Genomic DNA, 24,391 nt, shown 5'->3' on the forward strand with positions numbered 1-24,391 from the left:
TTTTATTTAATATAGGAGTAGACATTTGACAATGTTTACAGTGTAGTACAGTTTTAGATAGCAGGGACTCAGGGCTGTACCTTATGCAGTGTTTCGAGATTTGTGGGCGTAGATCGGTCAATGCTGAGCACGGGTATGAGATGAGGCTTACCTGGGCTGTTTGACCAGGGGGGGTGGCCCTAGGCCCGTAACTGGCGCGGACGGGCGCAGACGGGCCCGCCTTTGGCGCGCCGCCGGCGCGCCCGCTGCGCCCGCCCGCTGCGCGGACGGAATGACCCCATCATTTTATATCCTGCCGAGGAGGGTGGGAGGCGTCCTGCCACTGGACCGCCAACCCTTCCTCCCTCCAAGATGGCGCCCCTGTCCCGCGTCGTCAGCCCCTAATCGGCCACGCCGGGATGGGGGGTGAGTGAAACACGCCTCGGTGCTAGATTAATCCTGCACTCGAGCCAACTATAATTACACAAATTAAAATTGCCTCAATTAAAATATTTTACAATTTTTAAAAAGTCTGTGCAAATCAGTGCTAAGCAATTCTTCGCAGTGTCAGCGCGCTTTCAGCAAGGGATAGTGAGTAGAACCCCCGGCTATTTTGCCTCAGGGGAGAGTAAGCGAGTACAGCGAGCCTTACGAATGCTGCTCCTTAAATATCCGGGAGGGCGGGAGGCGTCCTGCCACTGGACCGCCAACCCTTCCTCCCTCCAAGATGGCGCCCCTGTCCCGCGTCGTCAGCCCCTAATCGGCCACGCCGGGATGGGGGGTGAGTGAAACACGCCTCGGTGCTAGATTAATCCTGCACTCGAGCCAACTATAATTACACAACTTAAAATTGCCTCAATTAAAATATTTTACAATTTTTAAAAAGTCTGTGCAAATCAGTGCTAAGCAATTCTTCGCAGTGTCAGCGCGCTTTCAGCAAGGGATAGTGAGTAGAACCCCCGGCTATTTTGCCTCAGGGGAGAGTAAGCGAGTACAGCGAGCCTTACGAATGCTGCTCCTTAAATATCCGGGAGGGCGGGAGGCGTCCTGCCACTGGACCGCCAACCCTTCCTCCCTCCAAGATGGCGCCCCTGTCCCGCGTCGTCAGCCCCTAATCGGCCACGCCGGGATGGGGGGTGAGTGAAACACGCCTCGGTGCTAGATTAATCCTGCACTCGAGCCAACTATAATTACACAACTTAAAATTGCCTCAATTAAAATATTTTACAATTTTTAAAAAGTCTGTGCAAATCAGTGCTAAGCAATTCTTCGCAGTGTCAGCGCGCTTTCAGCAAGGGATAGTGAGTAGAACCCCCGGCTATTTTGCCTCAGGGGAGAGTAAGCGACCATGTCATGAATGATCTAATATGTGACATCATCAGCAGTGGATTGCGGGTGCACGAAATATAGTTAGTACAACTAACTATATAGGAGCAATTTCAATGGTTTTGTATGAGTAAAATGTCCAGCTAACTATAACACCACTAAAACTTATAGTTTTTTGAGTGAATTTCAAAGGTTTTTTAAAAGCTAATTCCTAACTATATAACTCCTGAAACCTATGGTTTTTTCAGTGACTTTCAAAGGTTTTTTAAATGCTAATTCCTAACTATATAAGGCCTGAAACCTATGGTTTTATCAGTGAATTTGCAAGGTTTTTTAAATGCTAATTCCTAACTATATAAGGCCTGAAACCTATGGTTTTTTCAGTGAATTTCAAAGGTTTTTTAAATGCTAATTCCTAACTATATAAGGCCTGAAACCTATGGTTTTTTCAGTGAATTTGCAAGGTTTTTTTAAATGCTAATTCCTAACTATATAAGGCCTGAAACCTATGGTTTTTTCAGTGAATTTCAAAGGTTTTATAAATGCTAATTCCTAACTATATAAGGCCTGAAACCTATGTTTTTTTCAGTGAATTCGCAAGGTTTTTTAAATGCTAATTCCTAACTATATAAGCCCTGAAACGTATGTTTTTTTTCATTGAATTCGCAAGGTTTTTTAAATGCTAATTCTATTAGCGGATAACGTTTTTATATATTAAAACGTTTTTTAAATCTCAAATGCCTGCTTTGCTAACAGAGTTTTTAAGTACAGGCTCTTTTTTCTCTGGTGGCCATCTTGGGAGACTGCATAACAGAATTTTTTTTTAATGAAATATAAGAGGATTTGAGAAGTCACTCAAAATGTGCCCTAATTTTTCTTTCTTCAGCACTAATCATAATTTTTCTATGGCAAAATGAACCCCCTCATTTTGTTCCTTTGCAAATTAAATGTTTTAAGTGTTAACACTTTATTCCAATCAAGATGACTTCAGGTGTGCCATACTTTTGTCATAAGTAAGACTGTTAGCGCTCTAGTTGTTCTTTAGAACACTCTGGGACATTCTGTCATTGGGCTATAGTTGGGCTACATCTGGCTGATATTTGGGCGACATTTGTTTTTTTTTGTCTCTGGTGGCCATCTTTGGGCTACATTGGGCTACATTGGGCTACATTTGGGCTCTAACATATATATAGCCCAATGTAGCCCAATATATATTTTTTCAAAGTTAATTTTCGTAAAAACCACTGGAGCACATATCTTGAGACATAGCAAAGGCACATCGGGCTACCAGTCCCTACAATTTTGCCAAGTTTGGTGGAAAACCATTCAACCGTTCGGGCTAAAAGTGAATCCAACCGCCCTATAGAAATTAACATGGGGAAAACACGTTTTGGGACCCCCCTTTTATCTCTGCCCCCTGCTTGACGAATCCCCCCCAAACTTTCAGGGAAGGACCGGAGCGCCGCGAGGCAAAGTTAAGGAAAATTTCAGGAAGATTCCTCAACCGGCGCCAAAGTTATTCCCAATAGAATGTTGCGATTTCCCTATGGTAAACAATCCTAACTATTTTTTAAATCTCAAATGCCTGCTTTGCTAACAGAGTTTTTAAGCACAGGCTCTTTTGTCTCTGGTGGCCATCTTGGGAGACTGCATATCAGAATTTTTTTAATGAAATATAAGAGGATTTGAGAAGTCACTCAAAATGTGCCCTCATTTTTCTTTCTTCAGCACTAATCATAATTTCTATGGCAAAATGAACCGCCTCATTTTGTTCCTTTGCAAATTAAATGTTTTAAGTGTTAACACTTTATTCCAATCAAGATGACTTCAGGTGTGCCATACTTTTGTCATAAGTAAGACTGTTATCGCTCTAGTTGTTCTTTAGAACACTCTGGGACATTCTGTCATTGGGCTATAGTTGGGCTACATCTGGCTGATATTTGGGCTACATTTGTTTTTTTGTCTCTGGTGGCCATCTTTGGGCTACATTGGGCTACATTGGGCTACATTGGGCTACATTTGGGCTCTAACATATATATAGCCCAATGTAGCCCAATATATATTTTTTCAAAGTTAATTTTCGTAAAAACCACTGGAGCACATATCTTGAGACATAGCAAAGGCACATCGGGCTACCAGTCCCTACAATTTTGCCAAGTTTGGTGGAAAACCATTCAGCCGTTCGGGCTAAAAGTGAGTCCAACCGCCCTATGGAAATTAACATGGGGAAAACACGTTTTGGGACCCCCCTTTTATCTCGGCTCCCGCTTGACGAATCCCCCCCAAACTTTCAAGGAAGGACCGGAGCACCGCGAGGCAAAGTTAAGGAAAATTTCAGGAAGATTCCTCAACCGGCGCCAAAGTTATTCCCAATAGAATGTTGCAATTTCCCTATGGAAAACAATCCTAACTGTATATACCTACTGGCTATCGCCAGTAGGTAATATATATATATATATATATATATATATATATATATATATATATATATATATATATATATATATATATATATATTACCTACTGGCGGTCGCCAGTAGGTATATATAGTTAGGATTTTTTCCCTATGGGATTTTTGAAAATTCTATGTCTAATAACTTTGGCGTTTGTGGACGGAATTGGCTGAAATTTTCTGGAAAATGGAACATTTTGTTTCTGAGCAGCCTCTGAAAATTTGGGGGGGGTTCGTCCAGGGGGGGCCTAGAAAAAAGGGGGGTCCCAAAACGAGTTTTTAACATTGAGTTTTCCATAGGGCGGTTGGCCTCACTTTTAGCCCGAACGGCTGAATGGATTTGCACGAAACTTGGCAAAATTGTAGGGACTGGTAGCCCGATGTGCCTTTTGTAGGTCTCAATATATGTGCTCCAGTGGATTTTGAGAAATTAACGTTTAAAAAAAGATATATATCTGTAACAGCGGACCGGGCAGCTCCCCGGTTCGCGGACCGGGGCGCGTACCAGAACTTCGCGTAGCGAAGCTGATTGGCTCTCCGGCGTCTGTCAACATTCCAAACAGTCCGGAGCGGCCGCCATCTTGTCTCTCGGTAGGATTGAGAGACAAGAGGAGGCCAAAACAAGGGGGAAATAACCATAAGGGGGCATAGTAGATCCTCCCTGACCCCCTAGGTTTAATGTGGAGGCTTTAAAAGGGCCCCGCGGGGCAAAAAAAATAAAAAATCTTTTTTTGTTTTTTTGCGTGGTTAGCGCCCGGTCCGCGAACCGGGAAGCGTTCTGGGCAGCGTACTAGAATGAAAAATGAATGATAGACTTTTCAAATGCTGTATGTTAATTGATTGTTGGTTTTGTTGATTATTTTTTATTTTCTTTATTTTTTAAGCATTTTTTTTTATTGTGATTGTGTTTCATAATTTATTAAACTTTCTAGCATTTCATTGTCAGAAATTTCATAATTATCATGGAATATACATTGTAGTCTCTGAGGGTGTAAAATGTCCTCATTTGCAAGGAGGTTATCTACTGCTTGTACACATTGCAGTAGTTCATTGTCCCAAGTTTCATCGAAAAATTCAATATCATTTTCATCAATGATTTCTTGGCTGCTCTCTTGCAGGACAATTTGAAATTCAACTTTCTGTTCGCCTTCCATTTTGCCTGAAATTTAGATTGAAAAAATATATATTAGTAGAGATAGGGCACTGTTGGGATTAATGTTAGATAGGCAGTTTTTATCAGTGAATTTATCTTTGGGCAGTGTATAGTATCAGAGTGGAAGTAGGAATATGTCAAGTCAAGTCAAGTCAAGTCATAAGATTTATATAGCGCACTACATACCCAGAGGGTTTCAAGGCGCTTAGGAAGGGGAGGAGGATTATTTGTCAAATATCCACGTTTTAAGCTGCTTTCTGAACGCTAGGTGATTCTGGGTGAGGCGAAGGTAAGCGGGGAGTGAGTTCCATGTTTTGGCAGCCAGGTATGAGAAGGATCTGCCTCCCATGGTGGTCTTGTTGATGCGAGGTACAGTGGCGAAGGCTTGGCTGGAAGAGCGAAGTTGGCGGGAGGGGGTGTAGAAGGACAGTCGAGAGTTGAGGCAATCTGGTCCGATGTCGTAGAGTGATTTGTGTGCGTGGGTAAGCAGACGGAAAGTAATCCTCTTATTGACGGGTAGCCAGTGGAGGTCTTTAAGGTGACCAGAGATGTGTTCATTGCGTGGGATGTCTAATATGAGTCTGGCTGAGGCGTTTTGGATTCGTTGTAGTTTCTTCTGGAGTTTAGCGGTGGTACCTGCGTAGAGGGTGTTTCCGTAGTCCAGTCGGCTCGTGACTAGAGCGTGGGTGACTGTTTTCCTTGTTTCGGAGGGGATCCAGCGAAATGTTTTTCTGAGCATGCGAAGAATGTTAAAGCAGGAAGAGGATACGGCGCTGACTTGTCTGTTCATTGAGAGTGAAGAATCCAGGATGACGCCAAGGTTCCGTGCGTGGTCTGTTGGGATGGGTGCATTTCCGAGGGCTTCCGGCCACCATGAGTCGTCCCATGCAGAGGGGGATGAACCTAAGATGAGGACTTCTGTTTTGTCTGAGTTCAGTTTCAGACGACTTTGTTTCATCCATTCGGCAACTTCTTTCATTCCTTCGTGTAGGTTAGTTTTGGCGGTGCTGGGGTCCTTGGTGAGAGATAGGATCAGTTGAGTGTCATCCGCGTAAGAGATGATGTTGAGGTTGTGTTGGCGGGCGATGGCCGCGAGGGGGCTCATGTATACGTTGAAGAGGGTGGGACTGAGTGAGGATCCTTGTGGTACGCCGCAGATGATTTCAGAGGCCTCGGACTTGAATGGTGGGAGGCGGACTCTCTGGGTTCTTCCGGTGAGGAACGAGGTGATCCATTCCAGTGCCTTTCCTTGGATTCCGATGTTTCTGAGGCGTTGTAAAAGGGTGCTGTGGCAGACTGTGTCGAAGGCTGCAGAGAGGTCGAGGAGGATGAGGGCGACTGTGTCTCCATTGTCCAGTAGAGTTCGAATGTCGTCTGTTGCTGCGATGAGGGCGGTCTCAGTGCTGTGTTTGGCTCGGAAGCCAGATTGTGAGGGGTCGAGTGATTTGTTGGCTTCGAGGAAGGCGGCGAGCTGGTTGTTGACAGCTTTCTCGATGACTTTGGCCGGGAATGGAAGAAGCGAGATGGGGCGGTAGTTTTTGAGTTCGGTGGGGTCTGCTGTTGGTTTTTTCAGAAGGGCGGTGAGTTCAGCGTGTTTCCAGTCTTCTGGGAAGGTAGCGGAGTTGAAGGAGCAGTTGATGACGTCTCGGAGGTGCGGAGCTATGATGGAGTCTGCTTTGTTGAAGATGTGGTGAGGGCATGGGTCTGTGGGGGATCCAGAGTGGATGGAATTCATCAGGCGGATGGTGTCCTCAGTGGAGATTGGGTTCCAGGCGTTAAGGGTGTTAACAGGAGGAAGATGGTCAGCTGCTGGTAGGGTGGGTTGGCTTCCGGGTTGGTTGTCAAAGCTGTTGTGGATGTCAGCAATCTTGTTGTGGAAAAAAGAGGCTAGGGAATCGCAGAGGGTTTGAGAGGGGGTGATGTCGTTGGAGTTGGCCGAGGGGTTGGAAAATTCCTTGACGATGTTGAAAAGTTCCTTGCTGTTGTGGGCGTTGTTGTCAAGTCGATCCTTGAATGCTGTTTTCTTGGCTTTTCGGATCAGTTGGTGGTGAGTACGGATGGCGCTTTTGAAGGCGTCCTTGGTGCTGGTGGATGGGTCTTTTTTCCAGGCCTTTTCAAGGGAGCGGCACAGTTTCTTGGACTTCTTGAGGTCATCGTTGAACCATGAGGCCTTCTTGATGCCAAGTTTGTGTTGACGTTTTTTCAGTGGTGCTAAGGTGTCGGCGGTGTTGGATAACCAAAGGGTGAGGTTGGAGGCGGCTTCGTTGGCGTTAGAAGAGAGGGTTGGGGAGGTTTGAAGGAGTGATGTGGAGATCTGCTCCGTGGTGATTTTGTTCCAGTTTCTTTGTACAGTTGGTTGGAGGTGGATGATGGGTTTCGGCTTGTTGTAGGTGAAGTGAACGCAGCTGTGGTCAGTCCAGAGGAGATCCGTAGTGTGGCTGAAGGAGACATGGTTGCTGGAGGTGAAGATGGGGTCGAGTGTGTGACCTGCGATGTGGGTGGGGGAAGTGACCAGTTGTTTAAGTCCGAGGTTGGCGAGGTTGTCCAAGATGGTGGCGGTGTTGCGGTCGTTGATCTTTTCAAGGTGGAAGTTGAGGTCTCCCAGAAGGATGTAGTCTTTGGAGGGGAGCACGTGTGGGGTGATGAAGTCCGTGATGTCTTCACTGAATTTTGCGCGGGGTCCTGGTGGTCTGTAGAGGAGGGTGCCTCGGAGTGTGGTTTTGGGGTCGATGTGGATCTGGAAGTGAAGGTGTTCGGAGTTAGCGAGGTTGGCGTCAGAGCTGGTTGAGATGCGGATTGATTTCTTATGGACGATAGCGATTCCTCCTCCTGTATGGTCGGTGCGGTCCTTGCGTGTGATCTTATAGTCATCAGGGATAGCGATGGCGATGTCAGGGGCGGAGGAAGCGTTCATCCATGTTTCCGTTAGGAAGGCGACGTCAGGAGAGACGGTGTCTAGTAGGTTCCAAAGGTCAATGGCGTGCCTGTGGACCGAGCGGGTGTTGAGAAGGATGCATTCTAGGTGGTTGGGGTCGGGAATCTGTGTTGTGGTCGTAGCGGAGATGTTGTCGGTGCCGCTAAATTTGCAGGAGAGGCAGGAGAACGGTCCATGGGTGCGTCCAGGAGCGGCTTGGACGCAGTTGGGGGCGCGACCGGGGTTAAGGGCTAGGAGGGTGGCGGCATCGTAGGTAACGCGGGGGGGCTGGGCAGCGCGAGGGGCAGGGGGACTGGCGCTGGGCGCGGTCCAGGCGCGGACGGGCGTAGACGGGCTTACCTTTGGCGCACCTTCGGCGCGGTTTGGGCGCGGACGCTGCGCGTAAACGCTGCGCGCGGGAGGAACTGTCATATATGGATGGAGGGGGGGAGGGGCGAGGGCGTCTCAGCTGGGAGGCGGGGCGGGCACACGAGGACGGCGAGCACAACAAATAAACAAAATGGAGGCGGAGGGGGGGAACAGAGCGGAGCACAACGCGCAAACCACGTAAACAACAGCAGAAACTAAGAACACAGCGCCAATGAGTCCAAAAGCAACTGGGCACAAGCAGGCAATATCAAAATCAACTTTGCAGGCAATAAGCGGAGCGCTGAAGGCTGATGCGCTAAACACGTTAAAATACAGTGCAGTCAAAATGATATCCAGCGACAATGCTTTTTAGCGCTAGCTGGGCACAGGCAGGCAGGTGAGAAGCAGCTTATGAGGCAATGCAGCGAGAGGCAGCTTGTGAGCAATGCAATGCAGCGCTACGATACCAGGTCTCAGCAGAGGCACTGGGAGCGACCACTCGGCTCGTTAGAGAGGAGCGAGTCACGGTGAGCGAAGGGAGAGGAGCGCTACTTCTGGACAGTGGGAGGGCGTCTCAGCTGGGAGGCGGGGCGGGCACACGAGGACGGCGAGCACAACAAATAAACAAAATGGAGGCGGAGGGGGGGAACAGAGCGGAGCACAACGCGCAAACCACGTAAACAACAGCAGAAACTAAGAACACAGCGCCAATGAGTCCAAAAGCAACTGGGCACAAGCAGGCAATATCAAAATCAACTTTGCAGGCAATAAGCGGAGCGCTGAAGGCTGATGCGCTAAACACGTTAAAATACAGTGCAGTCAAAATGATATCCAGCGACAATGCTTTTTAGCGCTAGCTGGGCACAGGCAGGCAGGTGAGAAGCAGCTTATGAGGCAATGCAGCGAGAGGCAGCTTGTGAGCAATGCAATGCAGCGCTACGATACCAGGTCTCAGCAGAGGCACTGGGAGCGACCACTCGGCTCGTTAGAGAGGAGCGAGTCAAAAAAGTGTATGTGATTTAACGTAAGTAAATTCATAATTATACAAGAGAAGCCTAACTCCATCCATAACTATAACAGAGAAGTCTATCTAAATCTATAACTACTACAGAGGGATAGTATATAACTATCAGAAAAAGTTTACCATATTAACTTATAGTGCACAATATACTTCAGTTTTAAAAATAAAAACTTACCTTTAGAAAGAAGTTGAAGGAATTAGTGAAAATACTATTGAAATGTACACCAAGAAGTAGTAGTCAAAATGGCTGTGTTTTCTTCTCTTCCTTTATATATATTGAGGTATATAACCAATGAAATGTCAGGTAAAAAAAGTAGAAAATGAAAGTAACATTTTCATTGGTTGTCAATTCCAACACTTCAGATGTGTTTTGTGAAGTAATTTACCTCAGGGTATTTAGAGAGGTCTACAGGCTAAATGGCTCAATGGAATTCCAATCAAATTTGTGAAAATGGTAGGGATTGGTATGTAGTATGAGCTAATCTATATTTGGTGAAATTGTCTCCAGTGGTTTTTCTGTGAACTACTTTCCCACCTTTTTTGATGGTGCGCTTCCCAGGGAGCGACCCGGTACGCGAACCGTTGAGCGCCTCGGTTCGCGGACCTTAAGCGTTCCGGGAGTCCACCATTTTGTGTTTCGGTCGAATTAAGATACAAGATGGAGGGCAAATAATGTTCAGAATGGGTAGAAGGGGGCACGGTAGAGTTATCTTGACCCCCTAGGTTTTGTGAGGGTGGCTGAGGAGGCTTATATGTGCGAAAAAAAAACATTTTTTTTAAAAATTTCGCGAGGTTAGCTCCCGGTTCGCGTACCGGGTAGCGCCCCAGGGAGCGTACTTTGTTGAAAATTAGTGAAAAATGTTAGAGTAAAATAATAATTGTGAGTGATTAGATGTAGGGTAGCTCTGAGAAGAGCTTTTGGGTTTATGGTACATTTAGGTACTTATAAGTAGGTACCAATGCACATTCTTAAATTCAGAGTGAAAATTCTGTTGCCCTCATCTGAGAAGTGAACTCCATCTCCTCTGTAGATATCTTGCATGTAGTAACGCAAGTTATTGTTGTACAGGGAGCCCATTCCATGGTCTCTCATGTAAGCTGAAACAGATTTGTTTACATGCTTCCTCGACTTCTCAATTTGTGGACAAAATTGGTTTGACCACCTCCATTTCTGTCTTTGGCATATATTTGAATATACCAAGGCAGTCTGAGGAAAAAGTGCCATTAATTGCTCAAAGGTGTCCTTTAAAAGCATTTCCAGACCTACACCAGTCAAAGTGCCCAAGTCATTACCTCCACAGTGCACAATTAACAGGTCAGGTTTGGGCAAATGCATAAAGGTTTTCACCAATGGTATCAATTGGTGACATTTTAATCCTCTGTGGCCAAACCACTTAATTTCCACATCTTGTAAATTGAGGTTAGGTAAATTCCTGTTTTCAACGTACCTTTGAGCCCAGTGAATATAACTATGTCCAACAATCCAGACAGAAAACATGGGGAATGAAAAGTGAGGGAAGAGTTTTGATTGGGTGACATGAGAGATATGTGTGAAGAATTACAGCATTTCTGTGCTTTTGATAGCTGCAGACTCTGGAGTGCATACCTTTTGCTCTGCTGAAGACAAATTGGTGTGTTTCTGAGACTGTTTTCAAACTCAAAGTATTTGCTAAGGTGAGAAAATATTTCTTTAATTTAGATAGAGAATAGTGTGCTTTAAGGAGAAAATTATGAATTATGTGGCGCAAACTGCTTGTAAATATGCTCCCACCTGTGCATGGAAAATTTAGATTTTGAATGTTTGTGTTACATAGCCATGTTAAAAGTGACCCAACCATGCTGGAAAGGCAATCAAAAAACGCTTTCATGTGTCTTAAGGACATTTTAAGTCATTTTCCCATGTGCAGTGTTTTGAAATTATGATTTGAAAATCGTTTTTGGGGAAAAGGAATTGTTTTTAAATTTATGACAAGGACATAATGGTGTATGCTTCTTTATAAGGCAATTGACTGTCCCTGATGTTATTTTTCCCATTTTAATGTAAGACCTTTCTCTGTGGCGCAAATTGCTTGTAAATATGCTCCCACCTGTGCATGGCAAATTTAGATTTTGAATGTTTGTGTTACATAGCCATGTTAAAAGTGATACAAACATGCTGCAAAGGCAATCAAAAAACGCTTTTATGTGTCTTAAGGACATTTTAAGTAATTTTCCCATGTGCAGTGTTTTGAAATTATGATTTGAAAATCGTTTTTGAGGTAAAGGAATGTTGTTAAAATTTATGTGCGCCATATGCCCCCAAATTTCTTTTTCAGGGGTGCAGCAGGGTGTTATTGAGACACCCCTGCACCTTTGGAAAAATTCCTAATTTGCGATGAGCAAATTGTTAATCGCAAATTGCACCTTCATTTATATGAGCCTCCTAGCCCATGGAAATGAATGGGTAATTTGCAATTAGCAATTTGCTCATCGCAAATTTGGAATGGTAAAGAATCGCTATTTATTCCTTAAAATTCGCTATTTTGGAAATGCAAAATAGTTATATGATACATATGGCGGTTGATGTCTAACAAGATAAGAAGCTTAGGGATACATTTATGATGACTGGCGCAATGAAGTGGACATCACTTACTTCATTGGTAGAGCTTTACATGTATTATGTCCTCTGTATTCTTCATCAAGCGTAACTTTAATCTGCAATCCTGAGTAGGCCTCACCTTAAACAAACCTCTGGATAGGCCACATCTTATTGTCATCCTGAATTAATCATTTAAAATGCTAGGGACAGATTTATGATAGGTGTATGCCTCTTTTGCGCCACTTAGAAAACACTGTCCATGGGGAAATGACTTAAAATGTCCTTAAGACACATGAATGTGTTTTTTTAAAACGTTTGCAATTTTTTTGGGTCACTTTTAACATGGCTATGTGACTCAAACAGTCAAAATCTAAATTCGCCATGCACAGGTGGGAGCATATTTACAAGGAATGTGCTACATGGGGAAAGGTCTTATAATGTAATATGGGAAAAATGACATCAGAGACACTGAAATGCCTTATAGAGAAGCATACACCATTATGTCCTTGTCATAAATTTGCAAACCATTACTTTTCCCCAAAAACGATTTTCAAATCATAATTTGAAAACACTGCACATGTGGAAATGACTTAAAATGTCCTTAATTCAAAATTTGCTATTCTTTATTTTGCGATTGCACTGAAGGATTTGCAAATTTTGCGATTCCTTAAATGCAATGTATCAAACAAAAAATATGTAAAAAATGATATTAAGGATTTGGAAACTACCACCAACTTCTAGTTTGTGGTAATTTGCGAATTCTTTTCAAAAAGCATTTTTTTCCAAAAAACAAAAGGTCCCATATGACGCCCATACATGCCCTTAGGGCATGTATGTGTGCCATATGCCCCCAAATTTCTTTTTCAGGGGTGCAGCAGGGTGTTCTTGAGATACCCCTGCACGCTTGAAAAAATTCCTATTTTGTGATGAGCTAATTGCTAATCGCAAATTGCAACCTTCATTCCTATGAGCCTCCTAGCCCATGGAAATGAATGGGTAATTTGCAATTAGCAATTTGCTCATTGCAAATTAGGAATGGTAAAGAATTGCTATTTATTCCTTAAAATTTGCTATTTAGGAAATGCAAAATAGTTTGATGGTACATATGGTGGTTCATCTGTAACAAGATAAGAAGCTTAGGGATACATTTATGATGACTGGCGCAATAAAGTGGACATTACTTACTTCATTGGTAGGCCTTTACATGTATTATCTCCTCTGTATTCTTCATCAAGCGTAACTTTAATCTGCAATCCTGAGTAGGCCTCACCTTAAACAAACCTTTGGATAGGCCACACCTTATTGTCATCCTGGATTAATCATTTAAAATGCTAGGGACAGATTTATGATAGGTGTATGCCTCTTTTGTGCCTCTGTGCGTCACTTTTATGATGCAGCGGCGGTGCTAATTTGCAATTAGCAATTTGCTCATTGCAAATTAGGAATGGTAAAGAATTGCTATTTATTCCTTAAAATTTGCTATTTAGGAAATGCAAAATAGTTTGATGGTACATATGGTGGTTCATCTGTAACAAGATAAGAAGCTTAGGGATACATTTATGATGACTGGCGCAATAAAGTGCACATTACTTACTTCATTGGTAGGCCTTTACATGTATTATCTCCTCTGTATTCTTCATCAAGCGTAACTTTAATCTGCAATCCTGAGTAGGCCTCACCTTAAACAAACCTCTGGATAGGCCACACTTTATCGTCATCCTGGATTAATCATTTAAAATGCTAGGGACAGATTTATGATAGGTGTATGCCTCTTTTGTGCCACTGTGCGTCACTTTTATGATGCAGCGGTGGTGCAAAAGATTTGCTATGAGGCGACAACATTACAAATTGATGCATTTAGGCAGATATGTCATGGTGTAAAAAAACGTACCACATGAAACCGATGCAGCAGTGATGCAAAAGATGCACCATGTCGCAAGACAGGCCTCACTTGGGGCCATATGTATCAAGCTAATTAGCATTCGCAAAGATCAAAATTCTACGAATTTCGGCCTTTGCAAATGTTTATTAGACAAATGGTATGTATCAAACAAGTTTGATGCAAAATAAGGAGTAGCAAAATTTGCTATTCCTTATTTTGCAATTGCACTGAAGGATTTGCAAATTTTGTGACTACTTAAATGCAATGTATCAAACAAAAAATATGTAAAAAATGACATTAAGGATTTGGAAACTATTGTGGTAAATTGGTGGTAATTTGTGAATTCTTTTCAAAAAGCTTTTTTTCAAAAAAACAAAAGGTCCCATATGACGCCAACACATGCCCTTAGGGCATGTATGTGTGCCATATGCCCCCAAATTTATTTTTCAGGGGTGCAGCAGGGTGTTCTTGAGACACCCCTGCACCCTTGGAAAAATTCCTAATTTGTGATGAGCAAATTGCTAATCGCAAATTAAACCTTCATTCCTATGAGCCTCCTAGCCCATGGAAATGAATGGGTAACTTGCAATTAGCAATTTGCTCATTGCAAATTAGGAATGGTAAAGAATTGCTATTTATTGCTTAAAATTCGCTATTTAGGAAATGCAAAATAGTTTCATGCTACATATGGCGGTTCATCTGTAACAAGATAAGAAGCTTAGGGATAGATTTATGATGACTGGTGCATCACCAGGGATGTGTCAGTCATCCTGCGCCGCTGTTCCGCCACCCATGGTGTACTGCATTTAGAATGCGGGGCATCATGGGGCAAAAATGGCACAGATGCGTGACGTATCTGTGCTGTAAAGGTAGTGATTGCTGGAGTTGTATCGCAAGTGCGATGCAGCTCAAGCAAGGCTCAGGGGTGTCCCATCTCCACAATGTTGCGTCAAGACCTATGCCTGCTTAAAGCAGGCGCAGGGTTTTGACGAAGCTTTCTACTATCTGATTGTAAATACGGCACACCATGGGTGGCAGAGTAGTGGTGCACGTTAACTGGTGCATGCCTGGGGATGTGCCATTTAACATAAATCTGCCCCTTTACATTTAAGTATGTGCAGGACACACAGAGTCGGTGAGGCTTATCCAAGGTTAAGAAGAGATGAGTCCTGTTCACTGAAAATTTAGACATAGTCTTCACCTGCTCAGCATTGTTGGACATGGCTAAATAATAGCTGCAAAATATTACTCTTGTTAAACAATTTTACTATTATAATCTCTGAGATTTGTCTCTTACTCTGCAACATCTCATTGTTGTTATCTTTCTTTAAAGATAAAGACAACCTCAACATGAGCGACAATCTGCAATCAGTTGATTTTGACCTCATCATTGAACTTGTAATTGAAACATCAGTGGATGTTGATCCCTTGGATGATTTAAATCCTGAGGATGAAGAAGAGCGTGATGAGGATGCAGATTTGTCCGAATTATATGACATAGGATGGGAAGCTGACCTGCTTGAGCCTATGGAAATATAAACATTTATTTTTAAAATTTATAATTAATAAAAAGTAAAAAGGTAAACCGTTTAATTTAAAAATAAAGACACCTTCAAAAGCAGGTTATGTGTAGTGTCTTCAATAAAATATTAAAATATGCTCATAAAATTAGATCAGATTCACATATAAAATAGCATAGGTAACATAAATATAAATGTCATTTCTTTTCTGCTATTTCTGTATTGTAAATTTGCAAGGACTAAAAAATCTTCTATTTAAAATGTCAAGTAGTGTGTTAAGTTTTTGATCACTGTTATTGTTTTACTGTTTGGTAATAATGGTTAATAACATTTTTTATTATATTTTACCACAGATTCAACTGCAGATCATTTCAAGATTTCACCATGCCAACAATAGAAAGACAGAGAAAGGCTGCAAAACGTCAAAGACAGCAGGTGAAAGAAAATAAGCAGCAGTCCTCTAACAAAAAGATTTGTCAAGTCACGAAGAAAGCACCGGGTAAGAGCACAAAATATTTCATAAGAAATATGTGTAGTAAAAAAAATATTACTACAGAAAATGTTTCAGTCCATAAAACGAGAAGGAATTCAAATGGAAAGGAAAGGCCAATCAAAAATGTTACTGCTAGAGCAAGAGATAACTCTGTGCATGATAGTAGAAGGAAACAACAGTTTAGGGAGATTCGTAAACGAATGTTCCGCAACAGGATAATTGGCAATTTGTTAAAAAATATTAAGAAAGGTCAACAGAAACTGGTTTTTTATAAGAGAAAAAAAAAAGTTGAGAAAGTTATTGATCAGGCATTTGAAATTAAACGTAAGTTATTTATTTTGATAATCAATAGAATTAGGAAGCTAAACAAGGCAATTTATGATTTCAAAAGAAATAGTAGATGGAAGAGAATAGTTAATCGTAGTAATTTTTGTGAAGTTTTTTCTGGAGAATGGATGCATAGTTCAAGCTGTGAGGCATTTTTTAATGAGGAGAGTTATTTCCAGGATAATGATTTGGTGCATGCAGTTGACACCAGTGGTCGTGCTTATGAAGTGAAAGATGGTTGTCCAGTTGAAAAAGAAAAACTTGTGACAACAGAGGCAGAAGAGGTGTTAGGTAATGAGGTTTTAGGAAGACGAGCTAAGGGTCCTGTGTACACCTGGAAGTGTAGTAGTATTTGCAGTGTGCGACAGGATTCCATCAATTTGCTTTGTGATTTTGTACGGTCATTTAATAAGAAAAGTTTGAAGCAGAAAATAAGGTTGTTGCAAGAATTAGATCCTTGCAGAGTGAGAGAAGTGACAGGTTTGCATGGTCATTCACTGGCTTGTCTTTCCAGGAGAGTATGCCAGAGTGTTTTTCATCATTTCAGGATGCTAGCAGTGCATCATAATAAAGTGAGGAAATTAGTTAGAATGTTGTATTATGCTAAGAGTCCAGCAATTATGCTTAAACAATTATGCGCTGCTCTTTTGCATGGTTCTGAAATAGATGTGAAGAATATATGTGAAGAAATTGAGTTTTGTTACTTTGGAAGTAAAGAGGAGAATGTTGAAATTGAGCAAGAAGAAGAGGGTCATGTGGAAGATAGTGTACAGGTTTCCAGTACAGATAATTTCCAGAGGGAAATTGCGACGTTTGAGGTGAAATCAAGTGAGAGGCCTAATTTCACTTGTGTGTGTTGTCGACGCACTTATTATAAGAATCAGACTAAGTTAGTGGATTTATATGCAAAAAGTGAAAGGGAAAATAATAGTGAATGGAAGGATTTCGCAACATACTTGATGGTAGAAAATTGTTTTGATTTGGGATTGGATCAACGTGTGTGTAGTTATTGTTGTTGCAAATTAAATCAAAACCAGATGCCTGCTAGAGCAGTTCATAATAATCTGGAATTGGTTGAGATTCCTTCTGAATTGAAGGATTTAAATACTTATGAATCTATTTTGATTCAAAGTATCCATCCCTTTCAGGCTATTGTAAGAATGGAGCCAAAGACAGGGAAATTGCCTACATCAGATTTACAGAGAGGATTAAAGGGAAGAGTTGTTTATTTGCCTCTAGATTTGAAGAAAAACATTAACACAATTGGAGTAGAAAAAGTGGAAGAGGAAGCTCTGGTTATCTTAGTTAATGGGGTTCCGACAAAGAATAAGAAAATATGGCAAGATTTAGTAGATGTTAGGAAAGTTAAAAAGGCAACATTGTATTTGAAAAAAAATAATAAATACTATAAGAATGTGTATGTTGCAGAAGAGGAAGTAAGTGAGGAAGAGGATAGCGATTTGTGTGCTGGTCAAATTGAGAAAGTAGAACCCTCTACTAGTGAAGAAATATATGAACATTATAGTGTTCATCCTTTGCATTCCAAGGAAGTCATGGGGAATGCTATTGAGTTGTTTCAAATGAAACAAGCCAAAGGGAGTCCCATTAGTGTTTGGGAGGAAAGTTTGGAAGCTCGGTGTTTCCCACAGCTTTTTCCAACAGGTCAGGGAGGAAGATATGATGAGCGACCTCATCAAATTCCTGCTTCTGAATACCGGACTTTGCGATTGTATGCAGGAGATGCTAGGTTTCGACAATGCATTCCTTATTTGTTTCATCTCCTGTTTGAAAGCGATCTGTCTGGACTGTCATATGCAGTGAACCACATCTTGAAAAGTGGTATACACATGCAAAACATCTCGGCAAGTGACTTTATGGATAAAGTCAATGTCCAAGACAGTATTTTGGATTCTCACCTGATTAATCTCATGGCGTGTCAGCGTGGTACTAATGAGTACTGGTACCGTCGTCATGGTGATTTAAAATGTATGCTGAGGAACTTAGGTACTCCCACATGGTTCCTCACTCTGAGCTGTGCCGAGTATGGCTGGGAAGACTTACTTGAATTTCTACGAGAGGCAAATGCTAACGTAGATAACATCGAATTCAAGACACCCGGAGAACTGTGCTCTTTGGATCCAGTCAATGTATGTAGGTACTTCAATCATAGATTTGAAGCTATGATGTCTTTCATCATGAATAAGAAGAATCCACCTCTTGGAGAGGTGTTGGATTTCTTCTGGAGAAAGGAGTACCAAGCAAGAGGTGCTCCTCATATACATATGTTGCTGTGGATCAAGGATGCACCTAAATTTGGAACGGATCCAGAAGACTCAGTGATGAGTTTCATCCAACAGTATTCTACGTGTGCTGTTCCAAACGCAAAGGAGAAGAAAAGCCTAAGAGAAAAAGTTCTGCGTTTCCAAAGCCATCGATGTGGAAAGTACTGCCGTCGTAAATTCCGAAACAAGGACAAGTTCTACACTAAATGTCGTTTCGGCTTTCCACGACCGGTGATTTCTAAAGGAAGAGTAAACAGTTTGATGTCTTCGCTGCGACACAATGTCATGAAGAAATCACCTAAAAACACTTACAATTTGAAGAGGAACGAAGAGTCCAAGTACATCAACGACTACAACCCGGTGATTTTGTCCATGTGGAATGCTAACATGGATATACAGTTTGTGGCTGATAACTGTATGGCTGTGACTCGGTATGTGACGTCTTACATCACCAAAAAAGAGAAGACAGAATTGAAGGATATGTGGGAGGACATTTCCCATGAAAAGAGCCTCAGCAAGAAGTTGTACAGTTTCAGTCTGAAGATGTTGTCGCATCGAGAAATCGGAGCGTACGAATGTTCTGACCGGTTGTCTTCAGCAAGTCTCTATGCCAAGTCCAGGAGTATCGTTTGGGCGAGTCTTGGTCTTGCTGCAACGCGTAATCGAGTTCTCAAACCTGTGCGGGAAATTGAGTATTTGGCGGAAAAGGAGCCAAACAGTACCGACATTTTGAAGACCAACATGTTGGATACATATTATCCAAATCGAAGCATTCACCTCGAGAATGTTTGTCTGTATGAGGTTCTTCAAAATTACATATTCAAGAGGAACATCAAAGAAGATACTGAGAAAGGAGTGTATGCTGTAATAGGAAGTGAGGGATGTCTGGTCAAGCAAAGAAAATGCCACTTGGTAAACCATCGAAAATTGAGTGGCGAATCTCCTGAAAAAAAGGAGTTTTTCTATTTAGCACTTTTGCAACTTTTCAAGCCTTGGCGTGCAGAAGAGGAACTGCTTGGAGATTTCCTCTGTTACGAAGACTCTTTCAATGCCGCCAAGGAGACCATAGAATGTCCTGCTTTTCCCAAATATGTAGAAATGTTGAATGCGGAAATTGAGCAGGAAGCAACGATTGCAGCCGAGATTGCCAGAGACAGTTCTCAGGACAGTCAGAGTTCTGCTTCATTGAGTCAGGATCCACTAGGAGGACCTGTTATCGAAAATGAAGCTGCCACTGCTATGAATGAAGTGGAAAGAGCCATGGCACATGCTCAAGAGGATGCGGTTAACTTAGAAGAGTTGGAAAGACAACTCAACGTTGAGCAGAGGAAAATATATGACGAAGTTACCATGCAAATTGATCATGGATTAAGTCATGATAAGTAAGAGTGCTCATGTACGTCGTTGAAGCCTGTCCGACTGTACGTGAGTGGAGAAGCGGGAACTGGAAAAAGTTTCCTCATTAAAGCAATTTCATGTTATTTGCAGGAAAGGACAGAGTCATCGCTGTCTTGTGTTGTCACCGCTCCAACTGGACTGGCAGCACATAACATTAAAGGGATTACTTTACATCGTTTACTGATGCTGCCAGTGGAGCATGACAACAAATTACAATATCACAAGCTATCTGGAGATGCTTGTTTTGAAGTTTCAAGAATCTTGAGGAAAATGAAACTTCTTATCATTGACGAAGTAAGCATGGTTTCCAATGTCATGCTTGCCTTTGTGCATTTGAGAATGCAAGAAGTTCTCAAAACAGAGTATGATGTGTTATTTGGTGGCAAACACATCATTGTTTTCGGAGATCTTCTGCAGCTGACACCAGTGAAAGGGCAACCTGTGTTCAAAATGCTCACGCATGAAGATACCAGGAAGTGCCTAGGCAGCATTGGCAACGTCAATATATGGTTAAACTTCAATTATGCTGAACTGCATGAAAATATGCGTCAGGCGAAGGATGAAGTTTACAAGACTATTCTACAAGATGTTAGAATTGGAAAAGTGACCGAGCATGGGAAAGAAGCTTTACATGCACGATTACTGTCAAATTTATATCCAGAACAAGATGTTGTGCCTGAGAATATTTTTCAGAAAATTACTGAGAAGAAATCTGGAATATGTTTGATGCCAACTCTTGCAGAATGTGCCAAATTTAACAACAAAATGTTGCATTTAGAAAAGCAAGAGATTGTGAAACTGGAAGCTATTGACAGAGTAGAGCATATGGGATCAACAATTATTTTGTCTGAGAATCTGAAAACAAAATTGGATTCATTAGAGAAGAGTATATCTAAAACTGCAGGTTTTGAAAAGACTCTGAATGTGTGCTTGAACTGCCGTATAATTTTAAGAAGGAATTTACATGTTGAAAGAGGTCTGGTAAATGGATCAATGGGTAATGTTGTTGATTTTGTGAAATACAGAAATAGAGATGGAATTGAATTTTTAAAAATTAAATTTGATGGCATTGAGGAAGTACAGCTAATTGCTCGTTGTTCTGCTAGATTTTTGCTTGTAAAAGACTTATATGTTCACCGTAAGCAGTTTCCTGTTTGCTTGGCATATGCGGTGACAATCCATAAATCGCAAGGTTTAAGTGTAGACAGTGCATTGGTGAATATTGGCAGTTCTGTGTTCAAGGAGGGTATGGCATATGTGGCATTGTCACGAGTTAGAACTTTATCGGGATTGTACTTGATTGAGTGTGATGTCACAAACATTTGTGCTGATCTAGATTGTGTTAAGGAATACAATAGGTTAAGAAGAGAGTATGCGCCACATTTGCCTCAGTATCCTTTGTTTGAGAAACGTGTGGTAGGCCGGAAACGAAGAAATGTGACCAATACTGGGGAGGTTGTAGCAAAAAGACGAAAAGTCGATGAACCTAAAATTACTAGCAGAAACAAAAAGGATTCTGTTGAAGATGTTGTTGGTTTTCAATTTGAAAACAGTTCTGGTGTCAACTGCTATGCTAATGTAGTGGTTAATGTTTTGTTTTCTCTAGAAAATGTAAAAGAAGAGATTGTGGTCAATTCTGATCAAAGATTTTGCAGTTTGTTAAATTCTGTGTTAGAGAAATGTAGCACTGATAGAAGAAACATAGAAAGTGTGTCTGAAATTCGAAATCTGTTAGACAGATGTTCAGGCCAAACACAATTCTCTCAAAATATTCAGCAAGATTGTCAGGAGTTTTTAATGTATATGCTTGATGTATTACATGCTGAAGGTGTAGATGTAGATCAGCTGTTTGGGCTTTCTTATCAATGGCAGCATGACTGCGAGAACTGTATGGTATCAAGTACTACTAGTGTAGACTCAGAAAGATTTATATATTTAACTTTGCCAGACAGTAAATCAGTCTCCTTTAATAAGCTAGTAAAAGCAGCTGATCACAACATGGAGTGTAGCCAATGTAAATCTGAAATGATGTCCACATTATTTATACGAACATATGGCCAGTATGTCATTTTAATGTTTCAACGATGTAGGCCTGATGGAACAAAATTGACAACTTTAATTAAAATTTTTGTAGCTTCGCAGTTGTCAATATCAGGAAGGACTTTTGTAACTGCAGCAATTATATATCATGACGGCCCTTCAATAACATCAGGACATTACACAGCTTATTTAAAGTCTAGAAATGGCTGGTCATTCTGCAATGATTCTGTTTTAATTTTCAAAAAAAAATTGCCGTATGACCTTAAAAACTCTTACCTGGTGTTTTTAAAACCAAAATTTTAGGGAAATAATCTCGGGATGTGCTCTGTGGAATTTCAAGAAGTTCTAATGGCTCCTACACAATTTGGCCTTGAGGATAAGTGTAGTTCACAGACATAACTTCTAACCATAGGACTGGACGTCATGGAGAAATACGTGCACTTTGAATGAGTTCAGAAAAACTGTTTCTTTTTATAAGCTAATTGAAGCAGCCAATCAAAACATGGAGTAGAGGGAATGTAAGTCTGCAATGCTGTCTACTGTTTTACATTGCTTTGTGATTAAAAGTGATGTAGAGAATTAAATAATTGTAGTAGTCATAGAGGTAGTGTAAGTCTGCTTCATAGTAAGCAGTATCAGTGTCATAGGAAATGTAGAACATGACTGAGCAAGAAGGGGAAGATATTACTATTCCAGGATTGTGAAAATGATCTTCAACATTTTAATTCTGAAAGTTGCGGAAATGCCAAATGACGGGATTGGCTTACAAGAAATCCAAGAGTTATAAATGGCTCTGACCAGATTTGGCCTTGTGGAAACTTGTGGTAGAGAGCAAGAAGTCATTTATTGCATGTAACGTGTTTTTAAAAACGATGGAGATTTTCTTTCAGAAAGTGGCGGGCTGAAAGTAATAACAGCACAAAAGAGTGTAAGCTGTTCATAGGACATCCTTGGACGTCATGGAAAGTAAGTTAACTTTAAGGAGTTCTGAATTTTGATTTCTGATGTTGTATGGGTTTTTTAAACACAATCATTTTGATTGTGTTTTTTTTTCCCCGCTGTTATATGATGAATACCTTCAAGTCACTGTTTTTAGTGAATTTTGATACATTCTGAGAACAGCAAAAATAAACCATTTAACATGTATAATTAATTCTGTACTGTTTGCATTTATGATGTATATGTAGAACTGTGTAGGAGGCATGGAGAAGGTGAGGCTTCTGTAAGTGTCAAAGTTGTTGCATGCAGTGCTGCACTTCTGCGTATTCTTTCATATGCTAGACTACATCTGCACAATGAGATACCTAAGCAAAGGAAACACAAGTGATGTGATTGTGAAATGAGCAAAATAAATTGCACGTATTTCAATTACATCACCTGTGTTTAGTATCATTACGAATCACATTGTGCAGATCAAGTTTAGGTCTGTCCAGGGAAACATAGGAGGTTTGGACTTTGTTGAAGAGTGCAGTGGACATGACTCACTTCATTGGTAGACCTTCACATGTATTATCTCCTCTGTACTCTTCTTCAAGTGTAAATCTCATCTGCAACCCTGAGTAGGCCTCACCTCAAACAAACCTCTGGATAGTAGACATCTTATTGGCATCCTGAAGCAATTATTTAAAATTTTAGTGTCTTGCGACACTTTTCTGAAACAATAGCAATGCAAAAGATGCACCATGTTTTAAGATAGGCCTCACTTCATCTGCATCAAGATACTGTTAGTTTAAAATGTATATCTTTAGGACTGTGTAGGGGGCCTGGAGAAGCAGAAGCTTCTGTAAGTGTCAAAGTTGTTGAAAAACTGTTTGTCCTTCAATCTTTTCCCTTGTCTTTTCTAATTTTTAAATACATGTTTTAATATTTTTCAAATGTTTGTTCTCTCTTTCACAGATTGAAAGTATAAAAACAAAAAGTGAGTAATTTAACGACAATTATAAGGTAAATATTTTGTACTCTTTTCGTTACATTTCTATCACATTTAACTACTATTAGTTCCACTGCTTCATTTCTTTAACCCTCAGTTTCCTGCCTTTGCTACTTCCCTCATTCCTTTCTCTATTACCTACTTACTCAACTCCTTCCACTCTTTTTCTCAGTCCCTCTCTTCTCATAGTTCCTCACTCTTGTTCACTCACTCCGTCTCTATTACTCTTAGTGTCTTTGACTGATCACTCTATCACTACTTGTTCATAATGCTTTCTCTGTGTAGTTGAAGCACACTAAGGGGAATATTATGAACACAGCCAATAAAATTATTGCTCTTTTTATTGGCAGAAAACTGGTGCAAAAGTGGTTTTAGTGGCAGTTTTCTGCCACAAAAGCAGCTTTAGCGACACATTTCTGCCAATAAAAGCTGCAAAACTTTTATTGCCTATGTTGATGATATGGCTCTATGTTAATTACATTTCTTTGCTGTTTCAATTAATCTTTTTCTGTTATTTTTTGTTTTCTGTTTTCTATTTTTTCTCTCTGTTATTCCTCATGTTTTAATCTTATTTTGAACATTCACTCACATTCTCCAAGAAACTCTTCTTTGTTAATGTTATACTCTCTTTTTTTTTCTTTCACTTCGTTATCTATTTTGTTTTTCACAATTATACCCTCTTCTGTCTTTTCTTCGGTAAATAGATCTATTAAACAGTATCTCTTCT

The sequence above is a fragment of the Lissotriton helveticus genome, chromosome 5_1, assembly GCF_964261635.1.
Source record: "Lissotriton helveticus chromosome 5_1, aLisHel1.1, whole genome shotgun sequence".
Lineage (NCBI taxonomy): Eukaryota > Metazoa > Chordata > Amphibia > Caudata > Salamandridae > Lissotriton > Lissotriton helveticus.